Source organism: Anopheles merus, chromosome 3R (assembly GCF_017562075.2).
Source record: "Anopheles merus strain MAF chromosome 3R, AmerM5.1, whole genome shotgun sequence".
NCBI classification, from domain to species: Eukaryota; Metazoa; Arthropoda; class Insecta; order Diptera; family Culicidae; genus Anopheles; species Anopheles merus.
Genome location: NC_054084.1, coordinates 3738654 through 3763745, shown reverse-complemented (window position 1 = coordinate 3763745; position 25092 = coordinate 3738654). Strand labels below are relative to the sequence as shown.

At 46.4% G+C, this 25092-nt stretch overlaps 1 protein-coding gene across 3 annotated transcripts in view; it reads right to left on the bottom strand.

Annotated features, from left to right (window-relative positions):
- The window catches only part of LOC121596951 (homeobox protein aristaless), a 63771-nt gene that overhangs the window by 23797 nt on the left and 14882 nt on the right, over positions 1–25092 (bottom strand). The window contains exon 1 of one of the 3 annotated variants that reach the window (XM_041922360.1): positions 21832–22022. The exons of the other annotated variants lie outside the window; for them this stretch is intronic. The gene's annotated coding sequence lies outside the window, so the exon portion shown is untranslated. Of the gene's footprint in view, positions 1–21831; positions 22023–25092 lie in introns of those variants that run through there. 3 annotated transcript variants of the gene reach the window in all.

Genomic DNA, 25092 nt, shown 5'->3' with positions numbered 1-25092 from the left:
GCCGGCTATTTCGAGCGCATGCAGCGTAAGCAGCGGAGCACGTGAAGGATTTTGTTGGACTCTTTTTTGCTGTTTTGCTATCGTCCTGCTGCGTGTATTGGTTGCACATGGCATGCGCATCTTAAGTTGAGGCGGGTATCGCCATACACCGAGACGCGAGTCGCGGCTGACAATGTGATTTTCCTGCACCGGGGAGCGAGATTCCGATGCGTACGATTCCGCTGCCAGTACGATACGTTTACGGCGTCCCGTGTCCCGTGGGGCCAATCTTGTCCGTTTTGCGAAATAGTTGCTGCACCCCAAATCCGTAACGCAGCGCAGTGGATCGCGTCTTCGAAACTGCACTTGCAACTGAAACCGGATTGTCTGGCTGTCGCGAGAGAGCGAAAGGGAGCGATTTGATCGATCTATCCTGCTTAGCCTGGGCTGTGTTTATTTACCCATATTTATAACACTCTAAGGACGTGGCACTAACGTAACAAATAGCTGCGCACACTTGCAGAAAAGTCCAATCAACGAAAGCATTTGGCCCGTAGCAAACCTTTTACAACTCCATCGCATGCAGGTCATCGTATTGGAGAACGGTTTTATTCGTGCCAGCTTCTAGCTCACACCCCGAGGCAGAGCTTTCGTCTCGCGTTAAATCGGCAAAACGGCTTCCGCAAGCAAAATTACCCAACTGCCATTACACATTACCCTGCCGCGAATGTGAATGAATGCACTCCTGACACCTCTTGAGACGAATGAGGCCAGACCGCGGGTGACAATGCACTTCCCATTGTGACCCACTTCAATCGACGAGTCACGCTCACCGGCTCAACAGCAGCAGCACCATTCATTATCGTCTTCCGTCGTCGATTTTTGCTGTTGTTCGTGTGCATGTGCAAGTGTGAAGTTAGGTTATTTTGCGCCTCTCTTTTTAATGAACCGATGTCCTTCGTTGTAACGTACGCCTACCTCCGTCGTTGGCAGCTACTGGCTAGGATTCTCATTTCCTTAATCATCGTCACGCGGCGATTGCCATGGATCAAACGACTAACGACTACATTTTACCGATCTATTCACCTGCTCGAGTGTAACAACAACACCAGCAACAGCAACAACAAAAAAACATGCACATGAATTTCCATCTCAATAAATCTAAATTCAAATTAACAATTATTTGTAGCCTTCTCGGCCGGCCAACCATCGCGCCAACCACTCGCACAATCCACCATACAAGGTGCAACGAGCCGTTGCACAATGAGTTGCATTTTTGCAACCATAAGTGAGATTCTCACCACACAATCCACCATCCGGTCGCTATTAGCCGCTATTGCACACACTCTAACGGATTGGCCGTAGCGGCACGGTATGTGTTTGTGTGTGAGTGTGTCTGTTGACGTGAGAGAGTGTTGGCGCAAAAAAAGCCTTGTGTCATGTAATTTAATTAATTGTGATTTAATTTTTCCCTCCACGAGATTGTTGTTGATTCCAAAAGGTGAATCATTCCAGCAGCAGGCGGGCGGGACAGAGACGGGGATTAATCGAGCGGCGATGACGGTGATGGAACCGCGTCACCGTGGCACAAATGCACGGCCGACCTGCACGGCACAATGCAACGGTCATCCGGTCGCCGGAGCCAGACACCCAGATGAAATGAACTTGTTAAATGTGCCTTCCGACCGGTCCGGAACGTAGGGTTGATGATGGTTAATGTCATAAATTCCGCTCATAACGTGAAATTGGAATTCCACCGTTGGGGTTTTTTTTTATTTGCAACAGACGACAGTTGGGTGTGTGCATCGGTCGCTAGATTACATTTAAACCATACAATACAGACTGTCGTAATTCAATTGGAATGATGACGTTTTATTGAAGCTGATATCAAATTTGCAACCAATCAAATGCGGGAGATTAATCAATGTTCGCTGTAACTTCACGAACTGTAATAGAGCTTAATTAGCACCATGAACAAGTTGCTGTACAAAGGAAGAAAGCTTCCTTTATGGACAAACAAATAGCTCGCTTTTTATGGTAACCGATTTCTATGACCCTTTGGAGCAGTTCGAGACTGTACAAACTCTCCAGAACGCAGCAGTTTGATTGAAAGTAATTGTGATCAACCAACAATCGTGGTGACATGGTGTGACATTCTGCGACGTAGTTTCGTCTGTCAATCTGTCACTACCGCACACCACTTACACGCATCTTATCTTCTGCACGCGGAAACGGAAGAAACACTTCGTTGCAGATGACATTATTGTTATCCCTTTGCACGAGTAGTCGGACGATCGATGATCGAAGCAAAAGAAAAACACATCTCAACGACGCGCAGTAATGCGACAAGTCATCGCGTACATCGGACAATGACGGCGATGATTAAAATCACGCTAATGATGGTCACACTGGGCTATAAAGGCCTGATTGAATTTTCCAATTCCGCTGGTGCTACGTGCTACGGGCTAGACACACGCCGCACAGACACACCAAAAATGGGAAAAAACGTCAATCGCGAGCGTCCTCTGTCGTCGTCATCATCCTCTCATCTGGTCTGGTTTGCCAATCAACCAAGTACTCGTATCGCTTGTCCGCCTACGATCAGCTGATGAAGTCGAGCACAAATTAATTAATTTAATCATAGCATACACAAAATATGTTCCCTTTTGCCGATCGTTACGGAGGCAGTTTCTTGCGGTGTTGCAATGAGGTGCGCTTCAACTTCGAAAGGACCTGATTAGATTACTTAGTGCTGACGGTGCTGACCTTCCGGGCCCTGCGCACGTTGCAGAGTGACTGTCAGTAATTAGTACGGCAAACATTGTATCCGCTCACAACGAGCTCAAGATCGCGACCGCGTGCCCGTCCGTCCACGCTCACCTTCACCCGGGCCCGTGCGCGCCGGTGAAGGTGGGCTGAATAATTCAATTTTCAACCAATTGAGCTGAGCCGTCGTAAATCATTCGATTTGCATCGAACGTCGATCGTCGGATCCGGCCAGCGTTTCAGCCTGCTCGATGTCACACACCGATGATCGACGTCTAGCAGCGCGGATGGGAACGCTGGCGCGCGAGAACCCACCCGAGAACGCTATTAGTAATCACGGTGCTAATCTTGATGGAAAATTTATGATTGCTAATCAAGAAATTGTGTGAGCCATTTTTATGAGTTTGTTTAGCGTTTGTGAGTGGCGATCGTGGTACTGTTATCGGGCCATTCGCGTTCTCCCTCTCGCTTTGCCGCGGCAGGTGATAATGTGGGTTCTTGTCGTGGTCCCTTGTTACGGACGGCGAAAGTCCGGGCGATACGAGTGGGTGCGATAGGCGACATCAACTCCGAATGGAATGTCCGTCACCTCCGATCAGAGCGATTGTTCTGGCGGAGACGAGACGAGAGCTCGTAAATTGGCTTGATTTATGCTGATGAAAATTGAATTTGTCCCTCGCTCTTGGGCGAGCATAATGCCGACGAATCAACTCGGGGCGTGGGAGACTTCCCCAGCTGATTTGATGTATTGAAAGCGCCTGTGGATTGTGGTGGTATAAATAAGCCGTTAGGTTAATTTAGTGGGTTGTATGTGTGTATGATTTTAATTAGAACATGTTTGAAAGATAAGATGATTAAGCTTATCTGCTCGTTAACATGTAAGTGGCATCTACGTCCGTTAATTTCTACCATCATGATGATCCACCCCGAGGATCCATTATGATGTTAATCTTCATAAACATGAAATAGAGAAGTCTTGAAGACAGCAGCTCCCCACATTCTCTAGGTACTAATTTAGTGTAATTTTCCCTGTTTTTCCGTTGTTGTTGTTTAATTTCAGATCTTCCGCGCGTGATACAACTACTAAACGAAGCGCAAACTATTCGCTTCCCCCAAAGGCAAAAGGCGCAAAACATCTCTGTTCGAATGATCAACAGAACTAAAAGCAACATTAGTTACGTAGTCCAACCACGTACCACTGCTACGTCGAATAAAATACAGCGACTAGTATGCCTTTTTACGATTCCTAATTATAGCGTTTAACCGATCAGACTCGCAAAATGATCATCAGCAGTTGAGCATATTCAAGGTTTCCGCTGAAAAAAAAACAATCCCCCTTTCATGCGCAAAAACTTTCTCTGTGCACCCCGTACAGGTGGTGGTGCGATCGTTCTGCTGCATTACAAATAGAGTCTTTTGTGAATTGTGTAATGTTCCGAATGTGGTCAAACGAATGTTTACGAAGATGAGTGGCCAGCGAACAACACCGAAATAAATACCGCCTTTAATTGTGTTTATTTGACACATGAACATTTGCTAGCCCATTGTGTGTGTGTGGCATGGTAGCATGCGAGGTAGATTCGTCATCTGATAGATCCGTGCGGTTGGAGCGTGTCTTCTTGCACCACCGCCGGCCTTCGTTTATCCCTCCATAAACACACTGCGATAAGAAAGCTGCATCGCGTAAGATGGATATCATATCCCGTGCAACATGACAGCAACACAATGTTCACCGAAAGCCTCAAGCCCTCCTGTTCCTGTTCTTTCGGAACCCTCTCCCGGCTCCCCTATACTCCACTGCAATGAGGCATTATTATCGGCCTATGCCCTGTTTCCACTGCTTCTGATCCACCGGGGTGCGATCTCAGGGCAGTTGGAAAAACACAACCGATAATAACATTGGCTCCATCGGAGCCTCCGAGTTTGGTGTGTGGATTTCGCGACCTAACACGCACACCGGGGCCCCAGGTTCTGTGATATTGGTGCACTGATGGATCGGTGTTTGCGCAGCGATGCAGCGGACGAGCGAACCTGCCTTCCTAGCTACCACCAGCGGTGCAGTTAATGTTGAATGTTAATTTAATTAGTTTTCAATATTCGCATACGCACGGAGCACTTGGCTGGAGGGAAGCGGACCGCACCGAGAGCGAGAGCTGCAACAAATATCATCGATGTGTTACAATGCGATGCCGTTTGCGCGTTTCCTGCAGCACTGCTGCTCCGCGAGTTGGAAGGGAACGCACCTTAATTACCACTGATTACAGGCTTAAGCCGTATGGTCCGGCTGAACGATGACGACGCTCTACCAGGCTGCATCACGCTCACCCATATCCCGTAGGATAACGATATCCGATGGCAAAAAAAGGCGAAGCAATTGAAATGTTTCCTGTAACCTGCCCCCTCAAATGCAACTGCTTTGGCTCAGGATCGAACTAACTAACTAAGCACTGCCTCGAGCACATCCTTCCGATAGAAAGTACGCAACCTTGTGTCTCTAACACGATCCACATACCGTCTGCTGGTGTAAGTTCGAAATCGTGCAACTAATTGATAATAAACTGGACTAATTGAGGATGCCTCGGGAGGGAGGCGTCTTCTCAAATATTTTGTCGAGTCTACCATTTGTTTCTTTCTGAGCTACTTAAACTCTAACCATAATCCACTGACACATGAGAGAAAGTGCTACAATGTTGCCTTGCCCTGGCACTTACCACAACTGTTCGGGTAATCGCAGGCGATCGTAAATTAAAATGAATAGCTGTCACATTCAATTACACCTAACCTGCGACCATGCGATTCCGGTTGCGCGTTCCCGTCGCTCCGTCCGACGGCATGCACCTTCATCTCAATCATCCAGTGGGTCGTTTTTTTCTGCTTTGCTCCTCCACTTCCCCGAACGCTGGCAGCTCGGGATCACTTTGTGGTGCAATTGCTTTTTGCCCACGTCCGGCAAACGTTCCGAGGCTCGGGATGACTTATCCCGAGGGTCGTGCATGTGCATTTTCCATTACTCGCGTCCTTCGGATGGGAGTTCACCTGTCCAAACGGTCGAGCGTCGGTCAATTTGTGAATCTTCTCATTCCTGCCTCGTTACGGACACGTTGCTTCGCACGCAATGCGATATGTTTGCTGCAGTTTTCCGACCGGCGAAGACTTGGAAGATAACTCTCATATGTTTCTTTCCGCACAAGTCGGGTCGAGAAACGCTCCAAAGCATAATCATATTAAAGAAATAGCGAAAAGTTTAAATTGTTATTATAAAGCTCTTTAATTTAATATATTTGACACTTCCAGACTCATTCTCACTCCCATCTGGGTGGATTTGCAACAACAAATTGCACTCTTCACTGGCTACCGAAACCGGACGGAATGACTAAAAACACATATTAACAATCCGTTCGTCCGTCCAAACCGTGCAGAATGCGCTGCTGCCCAATGCACTCACCCAGGCTTTATAATTACCTTTATTAGACCAACCTGCAAAAGGGTGCGTGGACGACTGCCATCGCTCCAGGGCAAACAATGCTCCGACCGGCACCGGCGCAGGAAGCCAAAACCAAAACAGGCCAAACACACACTCGCACACTCGGCTCGGCATTGTGGAATGCGCATCGAAATTGTGTTACTTAGTTGCAGTTTAAACGCACGATGCTAATGACAGAACGAGATCAGTTTAACGAAAGGGAAATACACACTCAGGCAGATGAATCGGGTAAGGAATTTTCTCGCCTGCCCGTATTTGTTCAGCAGGCTGTGGCGAAAGGCAATAAATATGCCCTGCGCACTGCGCAAAGAGCACCGTAACGATCGCAACCTTTTCGGCTGCGCATAATTTCGCCGTCCGCCGCCGCACAATCCACTCCCAGTTGGACGAGTTTTTTTTTTTTCGTTGGCCATTCACACAGCTGTTATGTTTGCTTTGCTTGCGGTGGTGAATGGGGTTTTGTTTTTGTTTTTTCTGAAAACAACAGAAGGGCTTGTTCCTCTCTACAGCAAACAGTGATCAGTGCAAGTAGACAAGTGAGTTATGAGACAAAGAAATGCTGTTACAGTCTACCACTTTTCCCCGGCTCTGCTTCTCCACGCGTCATAGATGTGAATTCATAATAATGTTACCCCGTCTGCTTATGATTAAGGAGTACCAGACCGCCCGGCTTGATAATAAAATATCTCCTTTTTTATCACCACAGCAATACGTAGCGGAGCAGACTGAGTTGAGAACTTCCGCGCAACCCATGGCAACCGGCGTTTGAGGTTTCATTAAACATTTCTTTCATTTCATATCGCAACCCACACACAAAGCATAAGAGAACGAGCCCGAGCTATCAAACGGAAATTGCAAATTACCGTTTACACAATTACGTATGCGGGTCATGGTTACAAGCTCACGGTAATTCCTGTCCCTCCCATTGGGGAGTTTTTTTTTCTTCTTGGTCTCGTAGATGAGCTGCTGCGCCTAGCCCCCGTGTTCCAGGAAGGGCAGGAAGGACTCATTACATCCCACTCACCGGGCGCAGGGCAGCCAGCAATCTCACTTTCAATCAGCACTTACCGCACCCCGTGTGCGCAAAAATTCTCATTAACGAGTGTAATAAACCAACAGCGGCGGAGGAAGAAAAAAACGGGAGCAAATTGAGCGGCATATCTCGGACATCCTCGGGTCTAAGCTTTGGATGGTGCAGAAGCCAGAAGCATTGCGTTGCAATCGCGATGCGTCAGCGCGCGTGTGTGTCTGTGTGTCTTCTCCACCATGCCGGTTGCCGGTATACAATTTTCTTGCATAAACACGTTGAATTAGTAATTAAAACCTGGCAACAACAAAAAACAACGCCGAACCGACTCCAACTCAACCACTTTTACAACCGATCATTACACCGTGGAAAGGATTTTTTGCTGCCAACTTTTCCTTCACTGCCAACATTTGGCGCCAAGCGCGAGGACGATGCAACAAGTGCGTTAGACCAAACGGAAACAAGATCATCAGCGCAACTCCATCACCAACACCAGACCACGGAACGCGTGCGATTGATGTTGCCAATTAAATGATTCGTACCGCTCGCGGAAATTGCTTATTCAAACACCCCTTTTTCCGTAGCACAGCTTGAGCCCTTTTCAGCGGTCGCAAACTAATGTCTCAATTCAACAGGGTTGGTTCGAAAATGAAATTGATTAAAATTCACCTAAAGTCAACTCAGCAATGCACCAACGCATCGTTCGCTCAACTAAATTACAAACAAATTGCACGAATTCTTGCACCCAGCAGCAGTCAGTCTAGCGGTCGGTTGTGTCCGGCGGGGTAGGTATTTTTGGTGAATTAATCGAGCCCCAAATTTTCCAGACGTTGGCATGCCGGTCGTCTCACGTGAGAAGCGCCCGATCGGTCAGTTGACAAACACAAACAAGCGTGGCTGTTGGTTCATCTTTGCCTCCCCATTCTTTCCCAATCCAATCCACCTAGCTCGGAGAGACACGGGTTTATCTGGTGGTCAAAAGGCAAAGAAACAACCACGAAAACTGACGACACATGATCGTCAAACGACATCCATCAGAAGAAACAAGCCAACAAAAAAAAAAACGTTACCCCAAAAGGGTGTGATGAGACGAAACGAGCCGCTGGCCAGAAAGACATGTGTTCCATTTTGTGCTGATTCGATTTTAACTGTTTGTTTGTTGTTTCAGTTTTACGACACGATGGCGAAAGGGCATCGCCGAGCTGTGCGGTGTGCCGGACTCGTATTTACAACCCAGGGTCGTTACGGTTCTGCGCCGGGACAAAATGTTCAATTTTTAATCACTCAATTTAGATGCTTGTGGGCGATACATTAATGCCACCCTGCGGGATGCCGTGCACCGATGCCGATTGATTGACGCTGGTTGCCTCACAAAACCGTTCATTTTTGCGATTGAATAAGGAGCAAACAAGGCTGCTCACCAAGAGCGATCCTGCAAACCACATCGGTGCCTTTTTTTTACTCCTTCAGGCTGTTTGCTGCAGCCCACTTTATTGATTTTCGATTTTGGCGTCCGTCCCCAACCCGACCAAGTCGATGCGATCGAACCTAACTCATTGAACCAGTACGCTCGCCAGTGACTTGGTGGAGGTATACACAAAACATAAAACCAATAAACAGCATCATCATGGTGGCGCAAAAAATAAAGAAATACTGCTTGATCGCTGGCCAACTCTCTTCCAGAAAGGGGGAGAGAAGATTAATCATCGCCCAGCAGATATCGCTGACCACGCTGAGGCACGGCGCGGGCAATGGCGCGACTTCACGTATCAGTTTGATCGTTATTTTTACGCATTCGTTACGCGCGATCGTGATCGATACGCGGGGCCGTCGGTTTTGCAATCTGGTGGCTTTAATGATCTACATGTTTTTCACTCTGTACTCGCAGCACCGGTAAAACTAATTAAACTTTTATCGCCAAACCATTGCAATCTTTCCGCTGGCAAATGAGGGTGATCTCGTTTGCCTGCTATGCTATTCTCTCTCTCTTTCTTTCCAGATCCCTCGCCTTTTTCTGATCCACCGCCCCAAAGTGTGTTAAAAAATAAAACACTCCAATACGCCCGGGGCACTCGGCGCCTTGTCAAATTATCGCCACATTTATGTCACTCCTTCGGGACATCGGATTCGGTCGCAGTCCCGAAACAAATCGTCAAGATCGCTCCACTCGATCACCCGGCCTTGTCAAAGCCAATCGCTATAATTTTGTTAATCATATTTCTTGCCCTCTCGCTTGCTCTCTCTCTCTATCTCCTTCGCTTTGCTGCATTTCCATGCCGGCATAATGTCAAACAAGTTTCTTCCATTTGTTTCTTGCGAATGCATCTGCCCTTCTGGCTGCCAAGCCGATGCAGTAACAAATTAATCACGCCGATACGAACAGCAAGCGCGCAAGCAGTTGAGCTTTATTGCAAGTCGCGCGTCTAAGCAATGGGACAGGAACGCGTTGGCGTGTTTGCGTTTCATTTCACATATGACGTCCAATTGCAACGGTGCGCGCGCGCACACACACCAAGTGCAGCTTGCGCGACCAGATCAATGACAATTTGTACCTGCACATTCGGTGCTGGTGGCATTAATTGCACCCGACAGTTCGCTCTCTCGAGCAGTGCGAGCGCACTTTCCGGTCTGAGGTAACGGCTGTCTTATTCTTCGCTTAGACGGCCTACCTTGGATGGGTCCCCGGGTCCCGAGAGGGGGAGACGTGATGCATTTATTATTACACAAGTTTGTAAAGCATAAAGACACCACATTCCCAGCCCTGGGCTGACGCCAGCAAATAGTGTGCTAAATTGTAGTTAAATTGTTACAATCGGACCCCTAATTGCTGTGCCCTTGGCAAACGACGCCTCTTCCTCAATTATCTTTACCCACACACATACACACAGATACTCAAACACATTGAAGGTTTTTCATGAAACAATCGATCTGCAAGACGGGTCGGAACACACACAAAAGGGCGACACGACTAGCCGGGCTGATGTCGCTTTTGGGGTGAAGCGATCGTTTTAGATGCGCAGTTTCTAAACGGTACAAACTCGACACAGTGTGGTGGGTAATTAATTACACGGCCCTTCCCTCGGTCCCTGAGATACATGCAAGCATGATGCCGTTTCCTGCTCCATTCCATAACGATAGTATTTGCCTTCTTCCTGGGCGCCTGAGCCTGCGTTAATTCAATTTTAATAATCTAATAATAATTAGCCCGCGCAAAAGGGCAACTACCAGCACCCAGCGCGGCCTGCGCTCGGCAACACGCACACAATACTTGCGCAATTACAGTGAGCGCGTTTAATTTGCCCACCTTCAGGGAAACGGCTTGCCGTCGCGTCACCGTCACCACCGAGTGACGGCAGAGCGAGCGAGCGAGCGGGCGAGAGAAAGAGAGAAAAACAAAGTTTATTCATTTTTTGTTTCATTATCTATGATAACGATACGCGTGCATTCGATGCGTGTACAAGATTTCCGTCATTCCTGCACGAAAACAAAAGACCCGCATCGTCTAGACCCTGGGCGTAAGCAGAATACACACGAAACGCGAAAGACTTCAATACGCGGGCAGCAGCAAACCCTTCGTCACTTTTTTTTTTAGTTTTCAAACAGCAATAGGAAGGAATGCACCGTCGATGATGTTTACAATAAGCACGTCATATTTTATTTGATTGAGTTACGTTTTTGAAGAACAAAGTGTCACTAATGCCCTCCTGGTGTTGCGTAATGACCATTTTCGAAAGTAAATTGCTCGCCCTTCCGGTCCGGTTTCGTATCAAACCACAATCAGTCAGCTTAACGGAGAACCAATTCCAATTACCCCAATTCCTCAGGCACTTTGTTGCTGTACTATTCCCGGAATTACCATCAGCTCAAATCTAATCTCGTGAACAAGACCCCAACGTGCGTCCCGTCCCACTATCGCCCCGCAGTTCCGAGAATGTTGCGGGACAGCTGAAGCCGACATCGACGACCGATCACACAGCCCTCCGGCGCTGCACACTGTACAGGTGGCTTTCGCACACGATCCCACTTGACAGCTCGAAGCCGTTAATTATTTTGTCGCTAAACCGAGCCAATTCAAATGATAATTAATAAACTGCAACGTGGGACACTGTCACTGCGCCGTTCGGCCTCGCGTTGTGTCGCGTTGGAAGCGCCTCTGGCGGGAGAATGCTGTTCCGTTTGCGGCTACAATATCCGAGCTCTCATCACATTAGATGCTCAGTACGCAACCGCCTATCAATGTGACCCCGTGGTGCCGCTGTGGATGCTGGGGCGGCACACGGTTTACAGACGAAACATTGCGTGTATTAGTCAATATTTATTCAATTTCATCCCCAGCTGATGGCGAACTGATGTAATTATATAATGAGCTAATTGATCGTGCTCAATTATAGGCTCTAGTCAAACGGCTCTCCGGCAGCGGACAAGTGACCGGACGGGTAGTACACGAGTTTAAAGTGTTGCTCATATTTGTCTCAACTCCCCGGTCTCAGCGAACTTTGTTCTTGCGTTACCTTTCTGTCGCTTCGTTGCTCGCACCGTGTGATTTGTTTTCCACGACAAGAGCATTCGTTTGTACGGCACATTCCATTCCGGAGGCAAAAATGCCATTCCCAGGCGATGAGTGTTTTACATGAAAATCTACCTCAACCTTTACTCTAATTATCTTTCCCTTCCAGCTTCCTTGCGCATGTAGGTAAATGTGACTACCGGTGACTGTTAAGCAGACAAAAGCCTCAAATACTAGCACAAAGACGCTAGACCATCTGTGTGTTACTTTCTCGTGCATAGTCTAATGAGTAAACCCACTGCCTTAGGAGTGGGAAAGCTATGCTCCATTTTTGCACTTTCCCACAGTTTGGATGTGTTGCCTATTGCGCAAGTCACTCGCGCTGAACAGGTGAACCTCTGCTTTGGTGGAAAACCGGGTGCAATAGAACTGTTTTACTCAAACGCTACCACTCGGGTACGTGATGAAAATTTGTAATTTTTGCGTTACAACTTGGCAGCTCCGCGACTCAAGTTGTCAAAGAAAATTAATGACTAAATCGGTTTGGGCTTTTACCGTGCCCGAGGGTGCTCGCACAACTATTGCTCATCGATTGACAGCGACAATAATTGATGTTAAGGTGCCTTCTATAGATGTCTTGCAGCCTGCTCCCACGGAGTCCCACGTCTGGAGGTACGTGATGGCACTGCCGATTGGAGCAGCTCATGTACTGCAAACGGCCATACGACCCGATCGATCGCGCCGGATCATTCTTAAATTAGTTAGCCCGGTTAGTTTTAATGAAAATTAAAACCAATTTAATTGTAATTTCTTCATCAATCCAAACAACTCGAAATATTTCCACTCTCCCGTTCATAGCCCTCCTCCACCCGGCCAGCAACCTGGCCAGCCGCCCGACCAGCGCACCTTTCATCGCCCTTTTGCGCGATCACGCGATCCGCGCGTACGCGCATACAAAGTTTCGCCGTCCGAAACGGGAGATCATCACATTCCGAGTGCCCCTTTCCAAGTGCCGTGTGTCTCCCAAAATGCCTCCTGCGATCGTGGCGCGCTGTTTACGGAAGCCGCGGTGGAAGCGGCCACTGTCTCCGATTACGGCCAAGTGTGGTACCATTAATTTATACCATCACTAATTGAGATAAAAACATTTGTCGATCGATAAATAAGTATTTCTCCCGTTTCGTTCTATCCAGACTTCTTCCTTTCACTCTCTTTCGCTCGGTCCGCACGGGATGGTTCGTGTTCGAATGATGCCCGGTTTTTGTCTTATCTTGCCTCTGGTTCGTGTTACATTTTTCTGCTGCGTTTTTTCCCTCCTCTCCACACAATGCAGCGCGCTGCTCCATTTCGTCCGCACGTTCTTGGGCTGCCCAGCCTCAAATGGTACGAGCTTGCTCAGGTTGCTCGTTCTTCACAAACGCACAAGTTCGCGTTGCTTGCTGCAGACAAGTCTCCGCGCGGTTCCTCCTGCTCGCTCGAACCAAAGAGCTGAACGAGCGTACGGCCACGCCGCTCGCACAGACGCACAAAGTTCCGATTATAACATTTTAATGCAATTTAATGTATGATTATTTCATTTCCACCGATTCTGCGGCCTATTCCACGCCGCTCTTGGCATCGCACAGCACCGGCACCAGCGGGGCTTTCGTTTCGCAAAAAGAGTGATCGGTCCCGTGTGCCCGAGTGTCAGCGTCGTGTTTGATTGCGAAACCACCACCGTGGAATGTGGTCGACGCATTTGTGTTCTTCATTTTTGGTAATTGCCAACCGCGTGCAACCGCGATCGCGACGGGGCAAAACGAAGAAAGGAAGAACAGAGAGCGAGCGAGTGAGAGATCGGGCGAGATGAGATGGAAGGCTATCAGGTTACAACGGTGCAATCTGCCCATCCCGCACGGCCGAGTGCCCCCGGGGTGTTGATTATGGCTCGATTTAAACGCACCGGAGGCAACTTTTTCGCTCTACTGTTTGCCGGACGCACATCCTTGACCGGCACGTCCGCGGGCTGGCTGAGGATTGGAAAGCATTGCGCACTGCCCAAATTAGGGGATGACATTTTTCCGCGCTGTTGTCGGGAAAACGGATGCAATGAAATAGCACAACAACAACTGGACAAAAAACAACTGAAAAATGTTGCTGCTAACCTTACAGCAGCCGTGTATGTGTGTGTGTGTGAGTTGTGGAGCTAATGAGTGGTCAAAACGGAAAAGGACTTCTCCGCCAAAAGGTTCAATCATTCTTGCAAAGGGTTGGGAAAGGACAAGGAGTGCATTCAATGCCGCAATGGTGAATCATTTAATTTAATTAAACGCACTCCACGTACTGAGTGGCAACTGTTTCCCGGTATCGAATGGCCGGGAAAGGTGCAATGGGATGAAAATATAATTTAATAAGCTCTTTACTACCGGCAGCTTCCTTTGTTTGAGGCATTCAAGGTGCAATTAAGTTTGGCATAGTTTTGAAAGCATTTCGGAATTGTTTCGCTTCTGGATTCGGCGACACAGAAGAACGAGCCAATAAGGCCAGATTGTAATTAAGCAATTTCAGGTCGAGTAATGTTGTGGCCAGAGAAATATATTTTTTAAGTAATTAAAACCACGTCCTAAGAATACCAACTAAGTAACGGATATTGATTCAGGAATAAAACTTAAATATAAAATTCAAACTTCCGAACAACACCTCCATATGCCACTCGTTAATAACGACCCAATGTTGCTCATTAAAGCAAACGGCAGCGAGATCGGTTTTGCATATTATCAATGCGTCCGATCGCGCACACACACTCGCCAATATACACTGACTCGACTGACGCGCCATCAATCGTTCCCAATCGATCAAGATTGCCTGTTGGTCGATAACGCCACATCTAATTAGCCCGACAGCGTCGTTACGTTGCGCGCCGAGCGAGATTGCTGCATCCATAATCTTTATTCAATTAGCCCGGCATCGGCAACGGGGGTGCAGCAGGTGCCGTACGGCCATTGTTGGTTCTATTAAACATTCGTCAAGTACCTCCGCGGGGGTGGCGGTGAGCGGATTGGTGGGTACTGTGGTCACTGTGCACGCTTTCACGCTTCCACGCATCAGGTTCACGCATCAGGTTTGTTCTCGCTTGCCGCACATAGGGGGAGAGCAATTTCAAACGGAAACCACACACACACACGTACTCGCCACTTGCAGTGCGATCTAGATAATCTAGCACAAATGATAATGCATTTGCGTTTTTTTGCTAATGATTTCGCCGCTTTTGCGATGCATGCCGTTGTCGCACTACGCTCTGCCTGGGCGTCCGGCAATGGTGTTAAAGTGTTTGCTAACAATGCAAAACAAATGCATAATACGCGCTCGTTCGCTCTCCGTTTCGTGTCGTTAAATTAGTGAACGGAAAGCGAGGAGAGGGGGAGGGGGGAAAATATAATTTCTTTTATCATCGACTAATAAAAGCTTACACAGGGTTGCTATCGCCGCCCTCGCAGCCGTCGCCATCGAACGCTTACTGGGAACTGTAAAAGTGAGCAATTTGCATTCTTTCTCCCCTTCGGTTTAATTTTCATTAATTATGTTCACCTTAATTGCGAGTGGCTCTCGTACTGCGTTCGCTACAAATCGCTCACAAATGCATTTTGCCTGCGCAGGTGCCTGGTCGTTGGTGAGCGGCGGCCACACAAAAGCCCGAACGATTGCGCGTTCATTATTTGTTTCGATTGCGATCGAAACAAAGTTAGCTTTGAAGATGAAGCTACAGAGAAATATGAGCGTGGCGCGTGAGCAGGCTGGCAGTACTGCAGCGAGAAAGAGGCAGTGCATTGGAGCGACTTGCACCGGAAAATGGCAGTCGAGTGTCAATAATTGATATTAAGATTGGCTGGCAAATGGCAAACTCGAGCTCGGTGTCGATCTGGCCCCTGAGCATAGCGAGCACCTTTTGCCGCTTGCAATACTAATTACCTTGCCAATTACACCTTCTCCCCGCCTTCGTCTCTGATTAGCCGCTAAGTTCGTTTAATCCCAGGATTTACACTCGATCGCCAGAGCGCTAGAGTGAGTGGAAACCCACCGTGAATGTCTTTTTTCCCGCGTCCTACATACCTCCTGACCGCACCGAAGGGCCTTACGCAAATGCAAATGAAATGGAAACGAAACCGAATGCAGCAGCAGCAACAACAACAACAAAAACAGGGAAAAATAAATAAATGCATGTACTTCATGAGCAAAATTAGCAATCGTTAAAAACAAATATTAATATTTATGAAGGAAGCGAGTCGGCGTTGGCGAATCATATGATGAGCGCTAGGAACGATGCTGATGATGGTGATTCGCAGAAACTACTGCCTAATAAAACTAACAAGTACACTGGGAGCAATCGAGAGACTTGGCGATGAACGCCTCGGACCGCCACCGACGGAGAAATCCCTCAACGCAAAACACGCATTCAATTAAAACACTACAAATTGTTGCTCATCAGCGATTTGGTACAGTGGTGCACGTTACACGAACGCCCGACATTCCCAACTGAACTGGAAGCTTGGTGGAATTGGCGTGAAATTATTGTGAGCCTAATTGCACAAACGATTGCAAACCAGTTACATTGTTGCCACTGTTGCCCTTGATGAGTGTGGAAACATATTTCCAAAATTCTAACCTTGTTTGCATTAGTTTCTTCCCAAACCAAGCAACAGCAACTGGCTTTCCATGTTTAGCAAGGTCCACCTTTTAGTAATTCAAATATAGACAACGAATCGTGATGGATGGCAATAAACAAGCTCAAGTCGAGCCATCCCAAAAACATGTCCACACTGAGAGCCATACACTGCAACACTCATCGGAAGCGACAACCGAAACCGAACAAATGAATCTAATTACAAGCCACATCGGTGTATGTGGTCGCCGACCGGCTGCAGCAGTCACACAGCCGCGCACTATCTGCGCCTTCCACACTATCATCAGTACACATTTGTTCCGCTAGAGTACGCTTCACGCGCCTTTGCATGGCGGAACTACACGAGGATGCACTTATCACACAGAACGCCGCGCCATGCCCGCTCACTGTCACTGTTACTTTTTTTTCTGTGCATGTGTAGATCCATTCTCAAAGTAGCTTTTTTATTTCCATTTCGTTTACCTTTTTTCGCTGTATAACGCTGCTCGTTCATCGTTCGTAAAATTTGCCAGCAATAAAGATAAATTTTCGGCTTTTTGACCAACTTATCTTGTTGTTCCCACTCTCTCTCTCTCTTTCTCGAGGTCTGCTGGGTGATGTCTGTGAGTGGACGGCGCTCTTCACGGAAAGTATGTCAAGAATGTGCTTCCTCTGTGAAACGAATCTACCGGCGTTTCCGACCAGCGCACCGAACAGACGGAAGAGATGCAAGACACAACACGTCCCAGACGGTCATCGACGTCCTCGGGGATACGGTCACGTTCCGCGGTTGTTTTGCGGGATGTATTAATTCCACTCGCTTTATTTTCCCAGCTTTATTACGTGTTAGCGTTAATTCTTTCTGATGCAGTTTCCGACATGTTTGATGCATTCCGCCGTGTCGTCTTCGTTCATCAGCGGAAAACGTGAAAAGCAGTGGAGCGACACTTTTTTTTGTAAACGCAAGCATAGAAAACATGATTAATTTCTCTTTGTCTTCTGACCGACGAATTGATCTTGTCTAGTGCAACATTAATACGCACACCGCTTTGAGGAGTTCAAGCTATAAAAGTAACTCTTTAAGTACTCGCGACAATGTTTCAAATCGGCTTGATTTGATTGAACTCGTTTCACAATTTATTGCCTTTACCGGTCGCATTGAATCGTAATGTGCCGGGTAACGCGAGGTGAAAAATGAATGAAAAAACCCTTTCCTATCAGTCCGAGGCTAAAACACCACACCACCTCCATCATCCGGTTAGGCTGCACCTTCAGTAGGCTCGAGTTACTCTAACAAGAGCATCATTACCTTTCTTAATAACACTTCGTTTGACGCGAATGACTAATTTCTGATGTAAAATAATGCATCTATCGAACGGGTGCCGCCGCATTGGGTACGAGAGCGCTCAGTGGGCTCGTTAGCCTCCCGTATGCGACTATAAAACCCACACCACGATCCGGTTGCACCTTTCCGTTGGCAAACATCAACGCGGTGCACTTTGGAGTGATAGATGACTTAATTGCAATTTATTTTACCCTGCGCGTCGGCCGGTACAGCCCAGTACTGCCTACCACGTTCAAAAGGTGCTCTCTTCCGTGGAAGAGGAAGAAAATTGTGTATGCTTACACCACCTAGCCTGCCACCTAACAGTCGAACAGCGCTGTAATTAATGATGGCTTAATTATAAATTCAGATTCGGGCCACCTTCATACTTCATACCAGTGTGACTGCTTAATGAGCGCAAAACGAGACCCAAAGAACAAAGAAACTGATGCTTGGCTTCCCGATTACGGTGATACAGACGCTAGTAGCATAAGTTTTCAATTCTCCTCCTTCACTCAATGGGACATTTATATTTTAATCATGCTAGTTTTGGAACATGAAAGATACAATTTTCAAACAAATTGCCTACATTCTCCCGTGAATGGCCAAACTTGTGATTTATTCACTCATTGTTTATGACACACGTTTCCATGACAGCGATGATGTACGAACAAATTTCACGGATCATAAACCTCTTTTCAAAAAAGCTTCACCTTTTCAATCGTAAGATGATGACATTGAGATAAACATTAATCTTATTTATCTTGATTATTTGCTTTATTTATTGCAAATAAATTCTATCTTCTCTTCAAAGCTCGTGCCGTTTTCCCTGCCTATTAGCAAGTCATTAAAGTGTTTTTTGAATCTCCTAAAATTTCAAATCTGTGTAGAGAATCTTGTTGTATCGTTCAACGTTACATGTTTTATCTTCAGAATCAATTACTGTTTAAACCTAACAAACTGATAGCCTTCTCATAACAACCAAACACATAAATATGCTCCGTTGAACAGCTCTTTTAACATCCTCCCGTCCCTCGTCCATACTCCATCCAACTTCACCCACTCAGCTCGATCGGCAAACCACTCGGCGCGTGATACATAAGTGTCGAGGTCGAAGTTCACAACGGCCGCACACTGCTGCACAATAAATCATTCCGCCGACATATTTATTGTAAGAAACCCTACCTTCCAAAACAAGCACAGAACGCAGCCCAGGAAGACATCGCCACCGCTCACTGTGCGCAACCGAAGTAGCGCGCGAGTCTGCATGCGCGGTTGCGGGTTTGTTTGTGAACAATATCGCAAAAGCTTCTCCGTTACTCTTTCGCATCCGTCTGCTCATGGTTTAGCTCGTACGGCCGGTAACGGACGGATCATCGCAGCGGGAGGGCACCGTTTCAGTTGTTTTGTTAATAAATTTTCACTTTTCCAAGCCAGAGCCCAGGGAAGCAACGCCGAGGGAGTGTTTGTAAGAAGCCACTTATTTGTCAGAAAGCATAAAGTATGAACACAAATTATTCGCATGAGATGAGGTTTTGCGTTGATTGGATGTTTCGATTTTCATTGTTTACGCTTGCCCGTTTGGTTAATTGATGTCCTAAGGCACACAGCATCGAATGACATCCCGCTTCACTGTACATGATTCATGTAAATCTTTATTATTCAGCTAACAGTACAAGCCATCGCTAGAGTGTGGAAAGCCTAGAAACTATGCAAGAAAGAGACAAGCAATAACCACAAAACTTTGCGATAACAGTTTCAAAATTAAAAGCGCCCATTTTTCATCGTTTTATTTCTACCAAGGCATTCGGGGCGAGATCCTGTTCAGTTGGTTTGGTTGATGTCTTACATTCTAGTCTCTGTTTCGCCTTCCAACCGTGTGACTCATCAGTCTACGACGACTCTCGTGACTCTCATCGGTACGGAACTGACTGCAATAGCTCCCTCCAAAGATAAAACGTAAAGCTGCTTTACATTCAAAAGTGTTTCGTTGGCGCTATGCCCTTGGCTCATACCGATAGCGGGGTAAGTAATTCGAAGCGCAAAGCATTAGAATAATCATAATGAACTTTGGCGTTTATCTTAATGCTATTTTTGATGAAAGTCACGGTGACTAAGACTAAGGATGAGTAACAGCTGGATACCAAACAGACCATTAGTCTATTGTTTGGAGTGCCATTCGTAGAAACACACCAGTCGTGTGGATCCGGTACTCGAGCGTTGGCATGCTTTATCATCTTTATAAACTTAATTTAAAACACAATTAACATCAAATCAGCTTTCACTGATACGTTTACTGTCTTATTAAGTGTTTGTAGTTTGTCATAAGCGATGCTTTGTATTTATTTCTAGAGCAAAATGGTCAACAAAAAAGGTATTCAAGAAACGCTCTCGACGTCATCCATGCTTAGGTATTTCTGAATCGATCCAATCACACAAAAACCTCTCTCATTACGAACGCGTGCAGGTCAAGATCCCTGTCATCGTTAGTTAGTCCCTAGTTTTTACCTTCTGCAGACTTTTGACCTTCCAAACTACCTGACACCGTTGGTCCGGTGCCGTGTGCTTTAGGTAATCTCCACCGCGAGATCCTACAAAACCGTAACATTTCGCTCTGAACTGATCCCGTCCCGATTTGCCCATCATTAGAGACCCTCAAAACAAAGAGAAATCACACGAGGCACCATTACTGCTACATCTGCCGTCTCATGTTAATTTCGACGAATTTTCGACAAGCCACAGCGATCGGTGGTAATTAATCATCCTCCGAATGGTTTCGTAGCCACCGCAACCGCTCCCGCCCTAAGCCCATGTTCACGCGCGTGCATCGCAATTCTTTGGGTATTGGGTCATTTGCCATTTGCCAACAAGACACACTTTGAATAATCTTCGCAAAGCTTCTCTACCTGGTCAACTTCCAAAACCGGTTCTTCCCAAAGATATTGATTCCAAATCTGGGTGATTTGCTCTCGATTTGAAATATTTCGCACATCGAACACCGTAAGCCCACATGGGACGAAACGGAGCAGATCAGAAATTGGGTAAATAAATCATAGCTGTGAACTATCAACTCATCGCTCCCTTTTTGTATTACAGGCTGGGTTCTAACCTTACAAAACCATCATCTTCCATCAGCGTAGAAAACATTAACCGAAAATTAATAGGATAATTGTTTCAATCGTCAAAATAATAACTGGATGATAAATGATGCACTGCTCTGCATGAAGCGCGGGTTTCTCAAGATCCCAAAAAAAAATTGCTGAGCTGGGCTGGTTGAGCTGGTAACTGGAATTGGACTCTGAAGCTTCGCTGGCAAGAAAGTATGAGCGATGCGACATGCTTAGCTTTCGTTGAACAAGACACCGAAACGACTGATGTATCCTCTCTCACGGATGATCGTCTCCGATGGGATCTTTGTTTTTGCTCTCATGATCACCTCCTACGGTTGTGCAATCCCAGCCAGTAATCTATCTCGCCACTTCTCATCGATTTCCCCGCATCCGGTGCAGATAAATTAGTTTGCCTAATTGAATTTAGTGTTTCTCAACCCTTTTCTCAGCCCGTTACTCTGGTTCGTTCCGCTCCTGGTTCGCCCGAGCGATCACATCAAGCAACATTCTAAGCAGGACCCCTTGGTGGTCAGCCTTAATGCCTCAAACTCAAGCCTACCGATCCATCTTGCTAGGGGTGCTGATTTGTATGGGCCTAACTCGAGCGGCAAACCGTAAACCAGCACTGAGCTATCGAGTTTCCGATGATGATCCCTGCCGTTTGCGATAATCAGAATTAATGAGCAATTTATATTTTGTTAGCTCGTATTTTCTAGGATTTCGTTGATGTATTTTCAATCGCTTGGAGATGAGTCTTTCCCAAAGAAAAGCACACCACATTGATTGATTAAATTTACTGGACCTTAATTCAACCGAAATGGCGCCATTCCGTGATGAAAACTCGACTCATCCGGATGCTAGGTCCATAATATCGGAGCCCCTGTGGTGAGACACTGATCAAGCAGTTTTGAGAGCAGAGCATGAATGCTAGTTTAACGAAGTGTTAACGAAGTTTAGGCGTTCACTAGTCGCTGTGGCCTGGCTGACAAACTCACCTGTTTTATAGCACCCGTGATGACAAATTCAATCTCAACCTTCACAACAATGATTGAATTGACAATAAACGCGTCATTTCCATGGGGGATATAAATTCTAGGTTTAATTACACCACATTAAACACTCAATCAAAAGCCTTTGTTTTACGAGAGCAAGAAAACTCCAACCACGGTAATGCATATCAATGATGTTTTAGAACATACCTGTAAGGAAAGAGTAGAAAACAGTTTAAATCGATTGAAAAAAAAACATCATATTATAAAAAAAAAACAGACACAATCATTCTCATCCATGTTAAGCATAGGTCTTATGAGCCTTTCTAATCTACGCTTGTCCAAACAACAATTATAATCCTTCTTTTGTGCAGTATCATGATAGAGCTTGTTCAATAAAAGGTATTCGTACAAGATATTTAAACATCGACCCCTAAACCGAGTAAACATACGAAAAAAAAAATTGTAACCGGACAGAGGTAAGAAATAAAACCTCATTTCTCACGCACCTTCCTGAACCGATCGAGGATCCTTTGCATGATTGGATTAAACACAATCAACTAGAACATCCTCTGCTTGTATTTTTTATTTCTTCTGCCGCATTTCACGATCTCGTTCCATTAGATTTCTTTTACCTTGTCTCCAGAGGAGTCGGTTGGGTTTCATTGTACTGGTTCATCTTCATATCTGGTGATTATGAGCCCGACTTTAAGAACCGATTTAATATCTGTTTACTTTCTCCTCCTCTCATCAATCAACATTGTTTGATTTCGTTTCATATTTGTGCAATCGAAAGAGTTGAAAGATTCCAAGGCGAGTTACATACCCAACATTGCCTAAAATCTTGATGTAACTTACACAAAGAACATGGCTGGCTAAATATGTTTCACAAGGTGAAGAAGTCGACGAAGAAAAAAAACATGCTCCGCGCATTTAATCGCCCTCCCGTTCCGGTCATTAGTTTGAGCCAGACCCAACAGCGATACATCATTTATCAATCACCCTGTATTGACAGCTGCAATTGCATCTGTTTTCTTAGCTTTATTTTATGCCTGGCCGAGCCGGGTCAGAGCACGTACAAACACACACGCTACTGCTGTACCTCTTCGTAAGCTTAACTTTAGACTAAGTTTTTTTGGTATGGTTCAGCGAAACAAGAAAAAACAGTACAAGCAGTTAAGACACCAAACGCGATGAAGAGACTGATGCGAACTGCCGGCGTCGAAATGGAACGAATGGCGCAAGCACACAATCAACAACACTTCCGACGGAGAGCTTAACCCTCGGGTCGAAATTATTTTTTCTTCTTCCCCTACAATTATGCTGAGTGTGTCCATGAAAATAGATAGAGTTTTATTTTTGCAAAAAAAAACCAGCTTCTTACCTACGATTGCAATTATACGCGTTGAATGTTAATAGTCAATTTATTGACCCAAAAAAAAACAACAACCCTACGATATAAAAGATAGCTCATAAAACTGCAACTGCAAAAAGGACGTCTCGGTGCAGTGTCTTTGGCACCAAACAGCGTTCGATGGTTTGGTTTGGTTCGTTAAGTTTCCAATGTCTTGCCGGTGAATGCAGTTTGACCTGTCAATTATCGATATTTTGGACAACCACCGTGTTGGGATCGCTGTGCGGCCATGGATTGCACTTGCAAGGCGTAGAAGCTCTGCCAAAACGGAGCAGGACAAGGCTGAGGATCGAATCGCAAATGAAAAGCAATAAACAACGCCACCAAAATGCAATCAGGATGCATTGCAGGATTGTCGCTCGGAAGCGAAATGAGTCCTTCGCAATCAAAAAAGAACGCTACTCAATGCTTCCTTGAAGCTCAAGAAATTCAAGTACCCCTTCTGCAAGACGGTGCTACCCATTCCAACTGACGCCCGATATCGACCCCACTCGCTGGGTGCATATAGCACGCTTGCAGAAGCCATTGTCAAGCTGTCCGATTTTGCTCTTTGGACAGTTCTAAGGAGCGCTTGAATTTAAACTCATTATTTTCAGCGACACAACATTGACGTGTTCGAACCGACTTTTAATGCAATAGTCCTAGCTGCACTGAGAGATGAATGCACTAGGGGAAATGCATTCTTATTAGGTGTTAATTTGGAGGTGGTACAGTTCGTCTGAATGAACGATTTGACCTTTTGCGCTATTTTCCTGTCAAACGTCAAGCGCCTCCTAAAGAAATAACAAACCCATCCGGCCGGGACACCAACACTGCAGACAAATTGCAGACAATGCAACCAATAACACGATGTCTTGCTGTTGCAGCTGTAGCCATGTCTGTACGCTCACAATATCACAATTTTCGCACCTTTTTTCCGTTCTGCCAGACGTAAAACTCGCTCGACACTCAGCGGTTGGACAATGTATAAATGGCACGATTTATCGATTACTATAATCTAATAACCGTCCAGGAAGCTGACTCTCAAGCAGACAAGGCGTCTTTTTCAAGCCCTCAATTCTGGCCATGTCGGAGCTGCCGTCAACTAGCAATAACCAGTTTGCTCGATACTTCCACCATGTCTCCAACCTGCCCCCTTGGAACACGCGCTAATCCTAAACGATTGCGTTTAGCCGGCGCCCACGGTACGCGTCGGTATATCAGCATTGTCAGTATTTCTACGCCCTATCAGCGCTGTCACTGCGTGTAGTTACCTGCAATTGGACGCGTTAAAACACTCTCTTGTGCAGCGGCATTACGTGTACACTTCCATTCCCGTGTTCGGTCGATCAAACTAGTTCTAGGCTCTCTAGGCTTCACCAGTTTTATCCGAACCACTTACAAGCCCGAAAGTTTCGTACGGACCTTAATCCTGCTCACGCAGCAAACCGCACATAAAGCTGGAGCAGCTTCTCCCTACACTAATCTTGCCACTCTGGTGCGTGTATAATTAGATTCCAATTGCATGCTACCAATCGGTGGCTGGCTGAGTGGAAAAACCGGGCCCAAAAAGTTTCTCCTCCATCCGTCCGTCCGTCCGTCCGTGTGCCCGGTGTGCATCTGCTGACGCTTTCGTAATGCATTGTTGCGAATACGGCAGGGATGCTGCACTGCACAAGGGACAGGGAAACGGAGATGAAAAAACGACAATCGCCGATGGACGGCTTGCAGCTCCGTCACGACTTAACCGTCACCATGCCGGGGACATCAGCTCAGCTAGCTCAGGCCAATAAATAAAACAGTGCTACTTCATTATCAAACTTTATAATGCCTCTTAAAACGCATTTAAATTAATTTGCGTTATCTTTGCGACC